At 34.4% G+C, this 15,141-nt stretch overlaps 1 protein-coding gene and 1 pseudogene across 2 annotated transcripts in view; both read left to right on the forward strand.

Moving 5' to 3' along the window:
• The window catches only part of LOC107518244 (ST18 C2H2C-type zinc finger transcription factor), a 124,248-nt gene that overhangs the window by 11,812 nt on the left and 97,295 nt on the right, over positions 1 to 15,141 (forward strand). Inside the window, exons 1-2 of one of the 2 annotated variants that reach the window (XM_036232851.1) lie at positions 9,153 to 9,304; positions 10,005 to 10,104. The gene's annotated coding sequence lies outside the window, so the exon portion shown is untranslated. Of the gene's footprint in view, positions 1 to 1,205; positions 1,255 to 9,152; positions 9,305 to 10,004; positions 10,105 to 15,141 lie in introns of those variants that run through there. The other variant, XM_016159738.2, reaches the window with a different exon arrangement.
• Positions 10,308 to 10,426, forward strand: LOC118612238 (annotated as a pseudogene).

The following is a 15,141-nucleotide window of genomic DNA, read 5'->3' on the forward strand; positions in this document are numbered from 1 at the left end:
AAAAAGAAGAGAGGTAAACCTCTCTGCTGCAATATGCAAAAATATATAAAGACACACTGAAATGGAGAGCAGAGACGTTATCTGGGTAGCAGAGCTATTATCTGGGAAATAAATCATAGGTGTATATGTTTATGATATATACATTTCATTATAGCCCATATAGATCCTATATACACATATATCACATAATGATTTAGACATATTAGGTGAAAATATAGTTTTCAAGTCTAAATTTTTTCAAAAACTCAATTTTGTAATTTACTCTCCATGCATCAATAAATCTATGCTTTGCGTCTTATTATATTAGATTATTTTGTACCTTCAAATTTAATTCTCTGTAGTAAATCTCTTTAGAAAGTCTTTTTAACCAGTAAAGTTAAGTTGCATACTTTCAAGGCTCCATTTCATCTCGATAGGATGATAGGATAAATGTTATGATGCTGAGGAATTAGTAAGACAAAGCTTTCTGTGGAGGCAATGAAGTTTGCTTCTTTCTAAGCATTTGGTATTTAACATTTACTAGTGATGAATCCAGTGGCCTGGGTGGGAAAAAAAAATAGTTGATCAAGTAAAATCTGATTTGTAAAAATATTTTTAGCATAAAAACACATGAAAATTAATGGATTAAAAAATCCTTTTGAAATTTTTGCACAACAAACACCCCCATATGTAAATAGGACTGTCACTCGGTGTTTGTCCACAGCTAGAGCTCCAGATGAACCAGTGTAGTGTGCGATGACAGGAACAGCTGACTCATTAGCAGAGAGCAGTGAAAGGTAATTAACCCTGGGAAAAGTACAGCTGCCGTGCGGGCTGTTCCTTTCTGTAGGATCTGATTAGAAATTAGTGTTAAACCACTGATTCTTTTTTTTTTTTTTTAAGACTGTCATTGATAATTTTCACTTTCACTCTCAGGTGTGTTCCTAGAAAAGGTTCGCAAATGTACTTATATACAAAAGGGCTCAAATCTAAAAAGCATTTCCCGATAACAATAGACATCTGTTTTGCTTGTTGAGGAAGAGTTCTTTTAAATAATATTATGTTTGACTATTGAAGATTGGTCATACCCTAACCTATACTTGAATAGTCAGTATGTAAATTACTTGAAAGAATTGTTTTACATAATCATTAAACTGTAGGTAATTGCCATTTAATTAAGTTTTCTCCTTTTTTCTTTTCATTTTTCTTCTAATGACACTTCTCAGCAGTAGCAATGGAAACTCTCCAGTTCAAATCCCATAGATATTAGAGAAGGTAAGTGAATACTATTTAAAACTAAACTCCCCTCCCCCCGCAAGAGAAGTAATCCCTAACTTTCAATGCCCTTCAAAAACTCGAGAACGAACTTGGTTTTAGGGGACAACCAAAAATGCTTGACTTTGTTAATGTTTGTATTGTCATGGCAATTTAGGTTATATGCATATACTTTTTGAGGGATGTATAGAACTGTTCATCTTGATTTATTATTCTACATGTTCCATATGGGGATTAGTAACACTTAAACATAATTAGAATTCACATATGTGACCAAAGAATAGGGTAGATAGAATAATGCCCTCCCATCCCGCAAAATGTTTGTGTCCTACTTCCTGAAACCTGTAAATATGTCACTTTACATGGCAGATAGAGTGTGATTAAATTAAGAACCTTGAGATGCAGAGATAATCTTGGATTACCCAGGTAGACCCAACTAATCACATGGAGAAAAGCAGATGAATGAGTCAGGGAGATGGAACATGAGAAGGACTAAATTCAACCCACCATTGCTGGCTTTGAAGATGGAGACAGGGAGCCATGAACCAAGGAATAAAATACAAAGATCTCTAGAACCCGAGAACAGCCCTCAACCTACAGATGGCAAGAAGACAGTTACCTCAATTCTATAACAGCAAGGTACTGGAATCTGCCAACAGCCCAGGGGAGCAAGGAAATGAATTCTTTCCAATAGTTTCCATATAAGGTTGTGGTCTGACTTAAGTTTAGTCTGGTGAGACCATACTACACTTTGGACCTACAGGGCTATAAGATAACATATTTGTGTTGTTTTAAACCTCTAAGTTTGTAGAAATTTGTTACAGCAGCAATAGGAAACTAACACAGAAGATAAATAAGCCAACCAATAGATGAAGTATATTTAACAGCTGGCAGTATAAATTGTATGAACAATTTCCTGTGTTTGAATGGAGAAAATCTTCTTGAGAGGCCAAAACTGATAAATCGATCATCATTAGGGATCAGAATTTGTTCTGTAGGTCCTAATGATTATCATCACCAACTCTGAAGTTTCTGTCATCTGCTTTGCAATTCCTTCCTCACACCAAAAAAAAAAAAAAAAAAAAAAAAAATTCTCTACATGATATTTGCGTAAACACAATGTCTGTATCACTCAAGGCTAAAATGAATACATGCTTTATTGGAACATCTAGCTACCTGCAGGAACACTGGATAAGGTAGTGAGTTCACTTTGTTCCCTTTCTTTGTATGTAAAATTGATAATACCTCCCCATAGACAAGTCATTATGACTAAGGAAAAGAGTGCATGTGAGTACTTATGAGATGTCTATCACTTGTTAAGAGTATAGTAAAGGTAAGCTATATTTACTTATAAAACACTATCTTTTAGTATTTTGTAAAAAATAATAAATTGTTTTTGTCTTTTCTCATGGTTAGCACCATTTTATCTCCAACGCAAATGTCATCATTTTGGAGTCCATAGATATACCTTGTTTAAAATAAAGTAAAAGGGCATCGTAGTCAGGACATTCTGACATTATGAGTAAGAAAAGTGAGATATAAAAACTGGGAACATGATATAGTTTAAATGAGTTGACCTTCCTAGATTGTTTTCTTGCTGAATTTGGAAAAATAAATGTCTATATTTCTATTTTACCTTTAGTTTTTATTCTCAGAAAAGGACCAATTTAAATCTTAAACTATCATTCTTCATATAAGTTAAATAAAAGTAGACATTGGATAAAATCTACCATAAAATCTGTTACACTCCATGCGTGCTCTTCTTTGCATTTTGGGAGCTGATTTTCAACATAAGGGAAGACAATACTACGAATTCTCCTTAAGTGGCATAGCAATCAAACAAACTAAATCTATAGAGTCCCAGATGCTTGTGTCTGAGATGTTTTGCATTGAAACACAATTAATAAAACAATATCTCAGTCATCTGAAGAGGATTCTTCTTGGTTTATTTCAATTAAATTCAATAATAATGCATTGAGCACCTACTTTGGCTACAACATTTTGTTGCAGTAAAAGGTCAACAAAGTACGATCCCTCACTTCCATGAGCTTGTACTGGCAAAGGGAAGAGTAAGTGGGCATGAGTGAGTATAATATCAGGTGAAGCATAGTAATCAAGATGAAAGTACCATCAAGACACTATTAGGATACAGAATTCTGTGAGATACTGTCACTTGAATCACAGCATGAGTAATAAATCGCATTTCAGCAGATAGATTTTGCAGTTCTGACACTGAAGGAAAAGTTCCTTTGAAAGTTAAAAATGGAATCAATGAATCCTAAACGTTTAATTGTAGATATTTAATTTTGGCCATCTAGTCACTTTAATGCTTTTGTAACTATATAAAAATATGGCTTTAATACATTGCTTAACCAAGCCAAGTACAATTTTGACTATTTGTATCTTTCCAATTGGTCACTGGGGACATTTATTTTTTTTAGTCAAAGTTCTCTGTATATCTCTAGGGATAAATTCTTCAGTAATCATCATTTTCTAGAAGCATTTTCAGTGTGGTCTAACCCTGAACTCCCATTGCTCCTTCTGCCTCCCTCTGTTATCACACCTTCCATATCTTATTGGAATCCTCAGTCTGCTGGTTTATACTTGTGAGGATAAGAGCTGTGCTTTATTTATCTTTTAATGCCCTCTGTCTACCATAGAGCAATCCATGCTAGCTAGATAAATGTGTATTTGACCAATAAGTACATTTTTAGGAGAATGACATTTATCTTAAAAGAATCTATATTAAATTAAACACTGAAGTGAGATTAAAATCTAAGAATTATTCTGCAAAAATCTAGTGCCCAATTGACCTCAACAAGTGAGAATCATGTCCTTTTCTTTGTAAATTACAGAAAAAAATTCTTTCATTCCCTATTTCCTAGTCAGATATTGAAGACAAATGATTTTATTTTTCTTATCTGAATTCAAATTTACAGAACATGGTTAAGATTTTAATAAAAATAAACAATTACTGTTGAGAAAAACAGCAGACTTACTGAAAAAAATTTTAAAGGCCCCTTAAAAATGGATAAGGAAAATAGAAAATGTCTAAGGATATCAAGCATATTGTATTATAATCTATATAATAAAGTAGCTTAAAAGAGAAACTTTCTTTACATAATAAAAAACCTCATTTTTGAATCAACAAGTACTCTTTGAACTTTATTAAAAATGTTTTGATGTTATATGGTTGTTTAGTAATAGATTTACTCAAAATAGCACAATTAGTTGCAACACAAACCTTAAAGTTAAGTCGTTAGTCTGATAAAACAGTTTTCATAGTTACCACGGAGAACTGAGGGTAACTTTTATTTCTTCGAAAGCCAAGAAGTGGGTTTAGGAGAAGAATTAAACAAATAGACCCAAGCAGGTTTATTATGCAGATCTCCACACTTGATTGGCTTTTTAAAAGAGGAAATTCTTGATATTATGGGAAATTAAAATTTTTTACACTAAAATCTATAGCAGCACATTAAGAAATTTGAGGATTCCTTTTTTCCAGGTATTTCAAACTAGATTGAGTCAGAGGAAAAGTCAGTTTAATAAGGTATGTTTGTGAGATGCATTTTTGCTCATAGTGTTTTGTTTAATAAACCACGATATAAACAAGTGTTTAAAAGTACCACACAAAGGACAGCAGTGCCTTGCTCTGCATGAGGGACCATGCAGTCATAGGTCCAACTTTATTACTCTTGATCAACATTTTGTTGGAGGGCCTGATGGAAGGGAAATGGAAATTCAGGCTAGTGAAGATGTCCCTTTGTGCCAGCTTTATTGTTTTCTCAGTTCAGTGCTGGGGTCTGCTCTCTTTGAGTGTTGATGGAGGTCACTTTCCCTGTTGTCTTTTGCTAGCCCAAGGAGTTCTTCACAGTTGACTATTGAGAAACGAAGTGATGTGGTTTCTAGAATCTCACCTTCAGCTCTTGAGCCTTTAAAGCAGAAGTGATTAACAGGACTTTTACAAAGTTTCTATGTAGTTACAAGGACAGTTTCAATCTTCTGTCATTTTTTTGCATTAGCTATGATTATGCTTTTACCACAAAAATGCATTTGTTTTAAAGGTAACAATACAGACTAGGAGAATAGCTTATGTTTCATCTATATTTATCAGCACTCACTGTACATTTGTGTCTTCATTACCAGGAAATATTAAGGGACATTGTGCCATCTATTCCTGTTTACAGTTTATTATGCAGAGATAGGAAACACTTAGCATGTAAAATGAATGTAGAAATTATTCCTGGATAGAAACACGGACATTTCCCACTCGTTGGCTCTTTCTCCTCCATCACCGGATCAGAGTGTAATTGTCAGTAATCAGGCCTGCTTGCTGCTGATAAAACCACTCTGAATGCTAGCAGCCTTCTTTGTGTGATGACTCAATTATTCCAGAAGTGCCTCATCAAATCTGCCCCATCAGCTGGGCTAATAAATAAGGAGAAGAAACTGGCCCCCCAAAGCAAATTATAAATCCATTTGCATTAACCATTTCGCTGGTCCATGATCTAGGCAGAAATAAGCATGGCAGATTGTGTTAAGCTTATTTGAATATGTTTATAATGTTTACAGCATGCAACTTTTTCTTTCCCACAAGGTGTTGGAATTATCAGTCATGAACGGCATCTAAATGCAGTTATGTTAATTGCAGCAAGGCTTTAAGTATCTTTGAGGGCTATTTTGTTCCTTAAATCAGGTGAAAGTTAAATCCTCTTGTACTGAGATATATGGGTCTTGTGCAAGTTATTGGCACTGCTTCAGAGTTTAAGGAGAAGAGGCTTGTGTTTTATTTTTACAGGTGCTGGAAGGACAAATGCAAATACTATTTAATGCCTGCTAGTACAAGTACAATTTAATTACTTCATATATATTTCAGTGGAAACTAGAAGTTATTTTGATTCACTGTATGACTTCAGCAATTTTCAAAGCAAAACTTGCATTTTCTGGGAGATCAGAGTTGCTATAGCACTCCTTGTACATATAATTCCTTGAAAGAGTTTACAGAGCAGAGATTTCAAAAAGCTAGGGAAACCAGCAAAAAGCAATTAAATCCATCAGTGGATATTTTGTATACTGACAAATCTTACTTTAGTTCTTCCTTTAAAGTGACAAACTATACTGAATAACAAGAAGTTTTGTTTATATTTGAACTTTGGTGGCCACTCAGGGAAACAAATGATGTTCAAAATGGATCACAAAAAGCAATTTGATGTCTAATATCAAAGAATTAGTCTTGTTGAATATATAATTATTTAAAATTCAAAACATCCTCCCTAAAAGTAAATGATACCACTAACTTACTTTACAATGGAAGCTGTTTTCCTGCAGAGCACTTCCTGTTTTAGTGAAGCTTTTTTTTTCTATTCCTACTATGACCAAGGAGCCCATTTATGGGCTGATGGTAAAAGTAAAGCTTGTGGCCAATAAATAGTATTTAAAACAAGTGAAATGAAACTGCTTCTCTTCATCTGCTCCAGCCAATGAAGTACATCCATAATAGCAACCCGGAGAGCTAAGTAGAAAAAGTCATCTTTTGACAGCATAAATATAATGGCAATAGGTTTATATAATTTTTATGCCTTGATTTCTAAATATATAATCTCTTACTATGATGAGGAAGCCGATACTATAGCTCATTGATTAGAAACTCCAGAGACTTAAATTTTTATTAGAAATTTATTGGAGAAACATGGCAAATGGAAAATAAGAATTTGATTGTCCAGGCAAAGATATCATTACGGTTTATACAAAGTTTGATTCTAACTTAAATTATCATACTGATTAATGTAAAAATAAATCTGGAAACTTAGAACTGTAAAGGACTTGCCTTACCATTTACAAAAATAATATGAATGAGTAGAACCCCCTTTTCATCATTCCAACCAAAAACAATTGGTGAAGATATTAAAGTTAGAATAGTGATTAAAAGGTTGAAACTGTTAGAAGTTGTGGAGATGGGGCCTCAAAGGATAGCAACGCTAAGGTAAATATGCTGGTATTCTTCTGCTTTAATTTTACAAGAAACTAAGTCTGAGAGTGCTCTTTGGAGCTTGTATTAACCTTCCAAACTTCTGAGAGGACTCTGCTGTGCATTTCCAACCTGACTGAACTAGAACAGTCTGGTTTCATGGTAAGGAAATTCCAAAAAGGAATTGGTAGTCACAGTGAGCTCATACTAGTTATATTACAGAGCTATAAATTTAATATTAAATTTATTTGCCCTTTCATTAAATTTCTCACTTTGATTAGTTGGAGGATTTTTTTTTTTTAATGTTATGGGCTTTTTTTTTTTTTTTTTTTGAACCATAAGTAAGTCTATGATTCTCTGCTTTAAGGACACATTTGACATGTATATTGTATCACTTAAGGTCATTCACTTCCCTACACACAATAAAATATAATCTGCTTTACCATTTTTGGAATAACATAGCAGATTCATTACATTGTAACAGAGATCTAAAGAACTATAATTTTAAGTTCTTTTCATAAGTATTCACCCATGAAACAGCTGTAAAGAAATGAGTCCCTAATTATTGGCATATAGTAAAGCAGACAAATGAAGTACTTTGTGATAACCCCATTTAACGGGTAAAACCATGTCTCAATTAGAGAGCGCACTTAAGGATTTTGTAGCCCATTAAGTTACTAACACTTTGGTTGTCATACAGTTTTATCTTTTAAGATTGTGCTTTCATAAAAATATGAACTTCAGTGCAAAAGAGTTTATACTGGTAGGTAGAAGATAGAACTAAGTTGCCAGGTGTGGGAGTTTGGTCAAGATTCTAAGTCTTAGGTTAACTGTCTTCCAAAATAAGTTCTTCTATGACTATTTTAATAAGTCCTTAAGTTTTATAAAACAGTTTAAGATCAGCAAAAGAGATTAAGTATGGCAATTAATAAAAGCGGTCCTTAAAGGGCTCTCCTTGATATAGTAATGGGGCACATTGCAGGGAATGGAGGGAACAGATTTCAGTGGAAGTTTCCTTTTAGTGTCTGCCCGGAGTGTTTTCCAAACGCAGTGGGTGGAGTTAGTAATGATAGGCACATGGGATGGGGAGTTTCTGAAGGGCTTGTGTTTTCCATTTGTATTTTAGGCTTCTTGAACCCTATTGTGTCAAATCATATTTCTAAAGTTGTATTTTGTCAGAGCCCTCTGTGCACTTTTCCAAAGTCGATCTCAGCTGTGCTGCCTTAACTCTCTTCCCCAGGGAGGAGAGAGACAGCAGATGGGGTTAGGGCAGAGGGCTGATACGTCTGACAGCAAACGGCCGGGTTGTTGAGTGGAAGCTGCGAGCATCAGGAAGCTACTTTTCCCCTGAGAACCAACTAACCACTGAAGAAAGTTGAAAATGAGCCCTTTGAGAAACGCTATTAAAAGTAGTAAAAAATTGCAATTGTGCAGATGATGTGCTGCTGTGTGCTTATTCGGATGCTAATGAGTTTGACATTAGGGAACTCAAAGGGTTTACAGCTACTCCCTTATGTGATTCAGTTCTTTATTGGCAATCTTTGAGAAAATAAATGAAAAATGTATTGCTAATAAATACACAACACGATAGGGTATTAGACAAAAAGCCATTACTTTCTGGATTTAGAAAGAGCTTTGCTCACCAGTGTGACTGTTTTCCAGGATCTTTTGTTTTAGGTTAGAGTACGGCAAACAAAGGGGAATAGGCAGGTGGAAAGCTTCGGAACTCTTTCTGAACTGAGGGCGAAGTAGAATAAGCCAAACACATTTGCAGAGAAAGACTTTTTTTTTTTTTTTTTTTTTTAAAGTTGCAGTCAAACACAAACTAAGACTAAGGATGCCCAGGTTCCCGTGCTACTTTTCAATTCTTACATCGTGTGCAGTAATCTGCTCTATCACTTGAGAGAGTTTTATCCATATTTTCCCCCAGGAACTACAGTTGCTGACTTGAGTTGAAGAAGCATCTGCTTAATGTCTGGTCAAAGCTTACAAGTAATACAGAGATCTATGCTTAAAAAGCTGTGCACTTTAATCTATTGCAAAGGATAAAATACAGGACGAGAGAAATCTTCTGCAAGGAAGGTTGGTGGCATGTATTTTAAAATACCAGAACTGCCAGATGTAAATGTGCATTGATATACATGATATTTGTATAACTAGCCCTTCTCTAGAATACTGAGTGTGCTGCACTGAATTTCAAAGTTTTCTCTCAAAGGTCAAGTGACCTGAAGACAAATTCTGTTCCCATCCCTGGGACCAAATAAAAGTGATGCGACTCTGTGTATTGTGTCTGAATGCAGAGTAAACCAAGGGTAAATTGTTGCCATGGGAAACAGGTTAAAACTCTAGCAAAAAGCGTTAGTAGCATTTTATAACAGGTTCATTAAAGAGAGCCCTAAATAACAAAAAGATGAATTTTGAATCTTTTTTTGCCATTTCTTGAGTGTAGCGCATTCCAATCTTATCTGCTTCTTTTGGTAATTAAAAGTAAACTAATAGTAATAGGAGAATCTTTCTTATCCAATTTCCCTAGTAAATTGAAGACATAGATACATTAGTAATAAAGACAAAAATAAATTTGGCTTACCTTTAAAAATGTAAAAATCTGTTTACCATTAATATACAGCATAACATTTTTCATTTTGTTTATAGTATAGTCCAACCAAATCATAGGTAAAAGTGTCAATGTATCATTTATTGTTCACTCCAGTGTTTATTATTGATCTTCTGTGTAATTTGTCCTACCTGATATGTTTCCTTCTTTTATTTTTTATCTTAATAGAATGAATTTTAGGATTTCTCACTGAAGTGGACAAAGATATTTAGCTACTTTAACGAAGCAGGGTAAACCAAGTTGGCATACAAGTTACCTGGAAAAGGAAGTAAGACAACATTTTTTATTAAAAAGTAGAGTATATTGAATGAAAATGAATCTAAGCCAAGCATTTATGTATATGTTCTCCTGTATAACAGTGCTTTATCTCTGTGGATTTGCTATGAAAAAAAAAAATATGTTAGTGCTGAATTTAGAATTGTAATTTTTGTCAGAAGCATGGTCACTTTAATATTTAAAAATATTAAACAGGTCTATGGCCATGCCACCCTGAACAAGCGTGATCCTGTCTGATCTCCGAAGCTAAGCAGGGTCAGGCCTGGTTAGTACTTGGATGGGAGATCACATAGGAAGACCAGATGCTGTAGGCATAAAAAAATAAAAATAAAAAAATAAGGGATTGTAAACTGACAAGGTCCTTGCAATCTGTGAGGTCAACTAAGTGTTGCCTCACCTAAAAAATAAATAAATAAAAATAAATATTAAACAGGTAAAATCCTCTGAGCCTACAAACCTTTCATATGTTGAATGGTATGTATTATTTGCTTACATGTTTGCCCTTAAAAGTTTAGCATGAAAATAGTTTTAAAAATTTAATTTGACCTCATTTGTATTAGAAATTAATTTACTTTAGGATTAAGAGTAAATAAGTAATATATCTCAAAAGCATGTTTTAGAAAGCACTATCGATGATTTTTAAAGTTAATTCCTATAAAGACTGAAAAGTAATTGGATTTTCTAGGGAAAAAAAGTCTATTTAAAATAATTTATCCTATGTAGAGAGGAGTTTGTTTGCTAACATTTACATATTTTGCAACACATGCATCTCAAAATATCAGCAAGAAAAAAAATTAAGTCCCTTTTAGGGTGTTACTTACTCTGAGTTATCTTTAAACAGGGCATGCTAAAAAGAAAAAAATACCAAAAAATGTCTCCAAAAACATAAAGCCAGCGATTGCACCCTTATGTCACAAAGCTGTGACTCAGAGGCCATGGTACGGCGACTAATAGAAATCTTTGGCACACGTTGGCTACCTAAGGGAATAATAGAACTATTTGCTGGAGTCGTTTGGCAAAAGGACACAAACATATGGCTTTGGTTTATATTCGGCATTGCCAGTTGTGCAAAGTTACAGAATAAAGTCTACAACAGCAGTGACGACTCAGCAATGAGAAGTGAGAATCAAAATAGATCAGCCTCCTTATAAAGCTACCCAAATGGTTCCAGGTCTAAGATTTCTTTTATTGCAGTGCATTTCCAAGTGACTCTAGGAAATTACCTCATCTGTGGGAAATGTACATGCACTTGGCCCTCAGAAAGAGCTATTCCCAGAGAATTGTACTTAATCTGATAGAGGACTGAATCTGCTTCTTCCTTTAGGTACAGTGTTTGTTGGGGGTGGGAGGGATTAGGGGATACAAGGGGAGTATCATAAATTTAAAGGGTACAGATCATGTAGTTTTTCAGCTTTCTATACAGAGTCAAAGACAGTATAATAACAAACAGAAACAGAGTTGAAATCAGGGATAATATGCCCTAAATTAAAGATTCAGAAAATTTTCATTTTATTTAGGATAAAAGATTCAGAAAAGGTTCAGAAAATTATACATATGTTGTCATGGATAATATAAAAAAAAATTTATGTTAGCTTAGATTTTTTTAATGTTTATTTTCTAAATTACTCTTCCTGAGTGATTAATAAATATAGGAAAAGCCAGAAAAGTAAAAAAAAGGTAAAAACAGAAAAAAACATACTTGAACATTATCTTAATATTTCTCTCAATAAGTTGTCACAACTCATTTTCCCCATCTTTTCCCTGTGTAACAGGGAAACTTTTCTGCTGCTATTCTGGTCTGATCAAAAGCCATGTTTAAACAAAATAATGCCAGGATTCGCAAAAGAAAAGATACTCAACGTAGGGTTCTTTGTTCTTTAATCCGGCCAAATTTCATTCCAAAGTTCTGGCATCATCTAATAGTTTCATTTTCTGGGTTTAGCTTTTTCCAACTTCCTGAGTCTTCGTCATTTTTTTAAAAATGATCTTTGTGAAAGAAGCTTCCACAGAGAGTTAAGGGCTCATCACAGAGAGGACCCGGGACTTCTTGGTAGCCACAGAACTTCCTCTCACCATTGCAGTGAGTTCCCCAGGATTGAAATGACATTGCAAAAGATTAATGTGGCACAACATAAAAAACTGCAGTGTCAGTTCAAATATCTCAGGAGAGGAACACAATAAATTCTTGCTAAAAGTGGAAATTATTGCAAGTTGAATGTATATGAAGAACTTTTCAAATTTAAAGTAGCTACCTGCGTGAGACTATATATCCAGATAGTATTAAGATTAACTGTATGAGAACTTTGAGAAATGTTCTCAAAACATTGAGAACTATAGCTATGATCACTATAGCTTTTTCTTCTATTAAGAAACTCAAGACTTCTCATTAAAAAAAAAAAAATAGTGAAGATGTCCATGATTAGAATTCTGTTGAAGGAGAAATAAAACTTAAACATTACCAAGAGATTTGCTTTATCCAGGTCTTAAGAAGTAATTAAATATATACTGGGATATTTTTTGTTACCATTAGGTTAAAATAGGATTATGAGTGAAAAATAAAATCAAAGGGAACTAAATCTCCCCCCATACCAGTAGTTTACCTGTGTGAATAAAAGCTAAACTGAGTTTATGAATTCTGTGTCCCGCTCTTTGAATCTCTCCCTCCCACAAAGTGGCAATTCTGGGACTCTCTGTCGAGCCCAAGGAAAGGCACCAGATGTGTGCATGGGAGTGATGTGGACAGGGGATCTGATGATTTCCCCTTACATAAGCACTAGTAAGAAAAGTTGGTCAAGTACAAGTGACTAGGAAATTACTGTGTTCACCTGATATATGTTTATAAGTATATCAAGATCTTAAATGAGAGCTTTCCAAATTCAACTAAGTAGTTAAATTTTATTTTATGGTCATTTTTCCTCTTCACGGCCTATCTACTTACTTCCTTTGTTTGTTCTTGCATGTTTTTCCTCCGAGTTTTGCTTTCTTGCCTTCTTTTTTTATAATTTTCATTCCCTCTTGTCATTCCTGGGAGAGTATTGATTCCTCTCTCCAGAGAACTAAGGAATAAAGTGCATGTAAAGTTTTCTTCGTGGCTTTATTATGAATTACATACCAAGCAAGAAACACTTTTTTCTTTTAAAATAAATATTACATATAACATATCTATACTCATAGGTTAAATAAACTTTTCTTAAAGTAGCTTCAGATCAGGAAAAATAAGAGTGGTAAAATGTACCTTTAATAGTCTTATCTCTATTAAGAAGTAAGTTATCAGAGGCAGGAGGAACCATTATAGGAATCTCAGAAAATGTCTTATTTCCATCCATAAACAGTGGAGGTAGATAAAGGCCCTAAGAAACCTGGATAAGGACAACTTTTTTAAAAAAATTGTATTTCTGTTTTGAGAAAAGAAATAGCTCATTAAATTTTACAAAATAAAATGTAGACTTACCAAGCTCATTTGGGACTTATGCAGTAAGATGATCAAGTCTCCTTTTCTAATGGAAAAAAAGCAGTGTTCTAACGACAAGTGTAGTGTTAAAGATTGCAGCACATGCTATTTATGTCGATGTCATGACTCATACCATAATTGTGTGACTTTTCTACAATTCCAGGAGCATTCGAAAGGATGGTGATCCCCACCTCACCCCCAGGTCTTAACACATGTACTGAGGTAGAAATCTCTTTCAACCCTTAATTAACTATTACCCAAATGAGATACCCACTGAATGTGAAGTTCGATTTTTATAAAAATTAAGTCTACCCATTGGCAATTTATTAAAGTCCATGAGAATAATTCAAATGAACAGTTAGAAATTTATACTGCCCCATTCAAGGTTTTAGAGGACAAAGATTTCAAACTGAGATCTATGAAGAGAGCAAGCCATCTCATGAAAGAAAGGCATGTGTGCTTTAGGTTTCTGATGCTGTTATTCCCCAACAAGCTATAAGACATAACCAGACACTAACTTCATAACTTTTGTTGTTCTTCAGGTGTGAGGGAGAGAAGGCGGGCGACATAGATAAGCTGTATATTATGGCCTTGTTCCTTTTGCTCCTACAACTTGGCCCACAAGTTAAATCCAAACACTTAGTTTTATAAATGAGTATCGGTTTTTACAATATTTAAATAAGACGTATATGCTAAACCAACAAGAGGACAGTAGCTTCACGAAATACAATTATGAATATATATGCATATGTTCCAATGGAGGTGGCTGCCTGGGCTGATGGCAGAATGGTCAGGTCCTTGGGTAGCTGAATTGCAAAATAGAATTAGTCGTAAAGCTCTTATAAAGAAGGTTACATTTAGATAGCTTTCTGGAACTTCTATTTCTGCCTACTGCTACTCTGCAGAGCGTGCTTCACTTTGGGTAAAGAAACTCAGGGAGTTCAACATTCGCTTGCCTTTTGAGGGAATTTTTCAGAGTGGTTGGGAGAGCTAGTAGCACCTGTGCAACAGGATAACATTAGACTCTAGTTGAGTTGATGCTCACCCACGGGAATACCTTCCCCAGAAATAGTTGATGGTTTTCATCATTTTAACCCTCATGCTATTAATCTCTCTTAATCAAGTTATTCGTTTAGCACATGAAGGAGAGTTTGCATGAGTTGAAACACTTTATATGTAACAGAGATATTCACAGAGGAGGAGGATTTTACAACGCAGTGCTCACCATCCTGAGTAAACCAAGCTGCTTTAATCCTAGGCGGAGTCACATTTTGTCATAAATTCATGTGGTTTTAAAAGAGGAAAATCTACAGGGAAAAAAATTACCTCTCTTTTATCATTTTTTTCTCTTAATATATAATTGTAAAATATTCATAACAATGAACCACTTTATTTAGACTAAAGCAACTGCTGTTCAGCAAAAGCAATGAACACTTTTTGTTTGCTAATTTAAAAAAAAGACAGTTCAACGATTGGTGTGGTGTTTATTATGAAATGATGACAAAAGAGTACTGGTGGTTTTAATAGTTTTAGCTTATGAAGGCTGTCGTTAATTTTGTCTGTAGTGTTGCAGGTGAA

The sequence above is a fragment of the Rousettus aegyptiacus genome, unplaced genomic scaffold (genome assembly GCF_014176215.1).
Source record: "Rousettus aegyptiacus isolate mRouAeg1 unplaced genomic scaffold, mRouAeg1.p scaffold_m13_p_15, whole genome shotgun sequence".
NCBI classification, from domain to species: domain Eukaryota; kingdom Metazoa; phylum Chordata; class Mammalia; order Chiroptera; family Pteropodidae; genus Rousettus; species Rousettus aegyptiacus.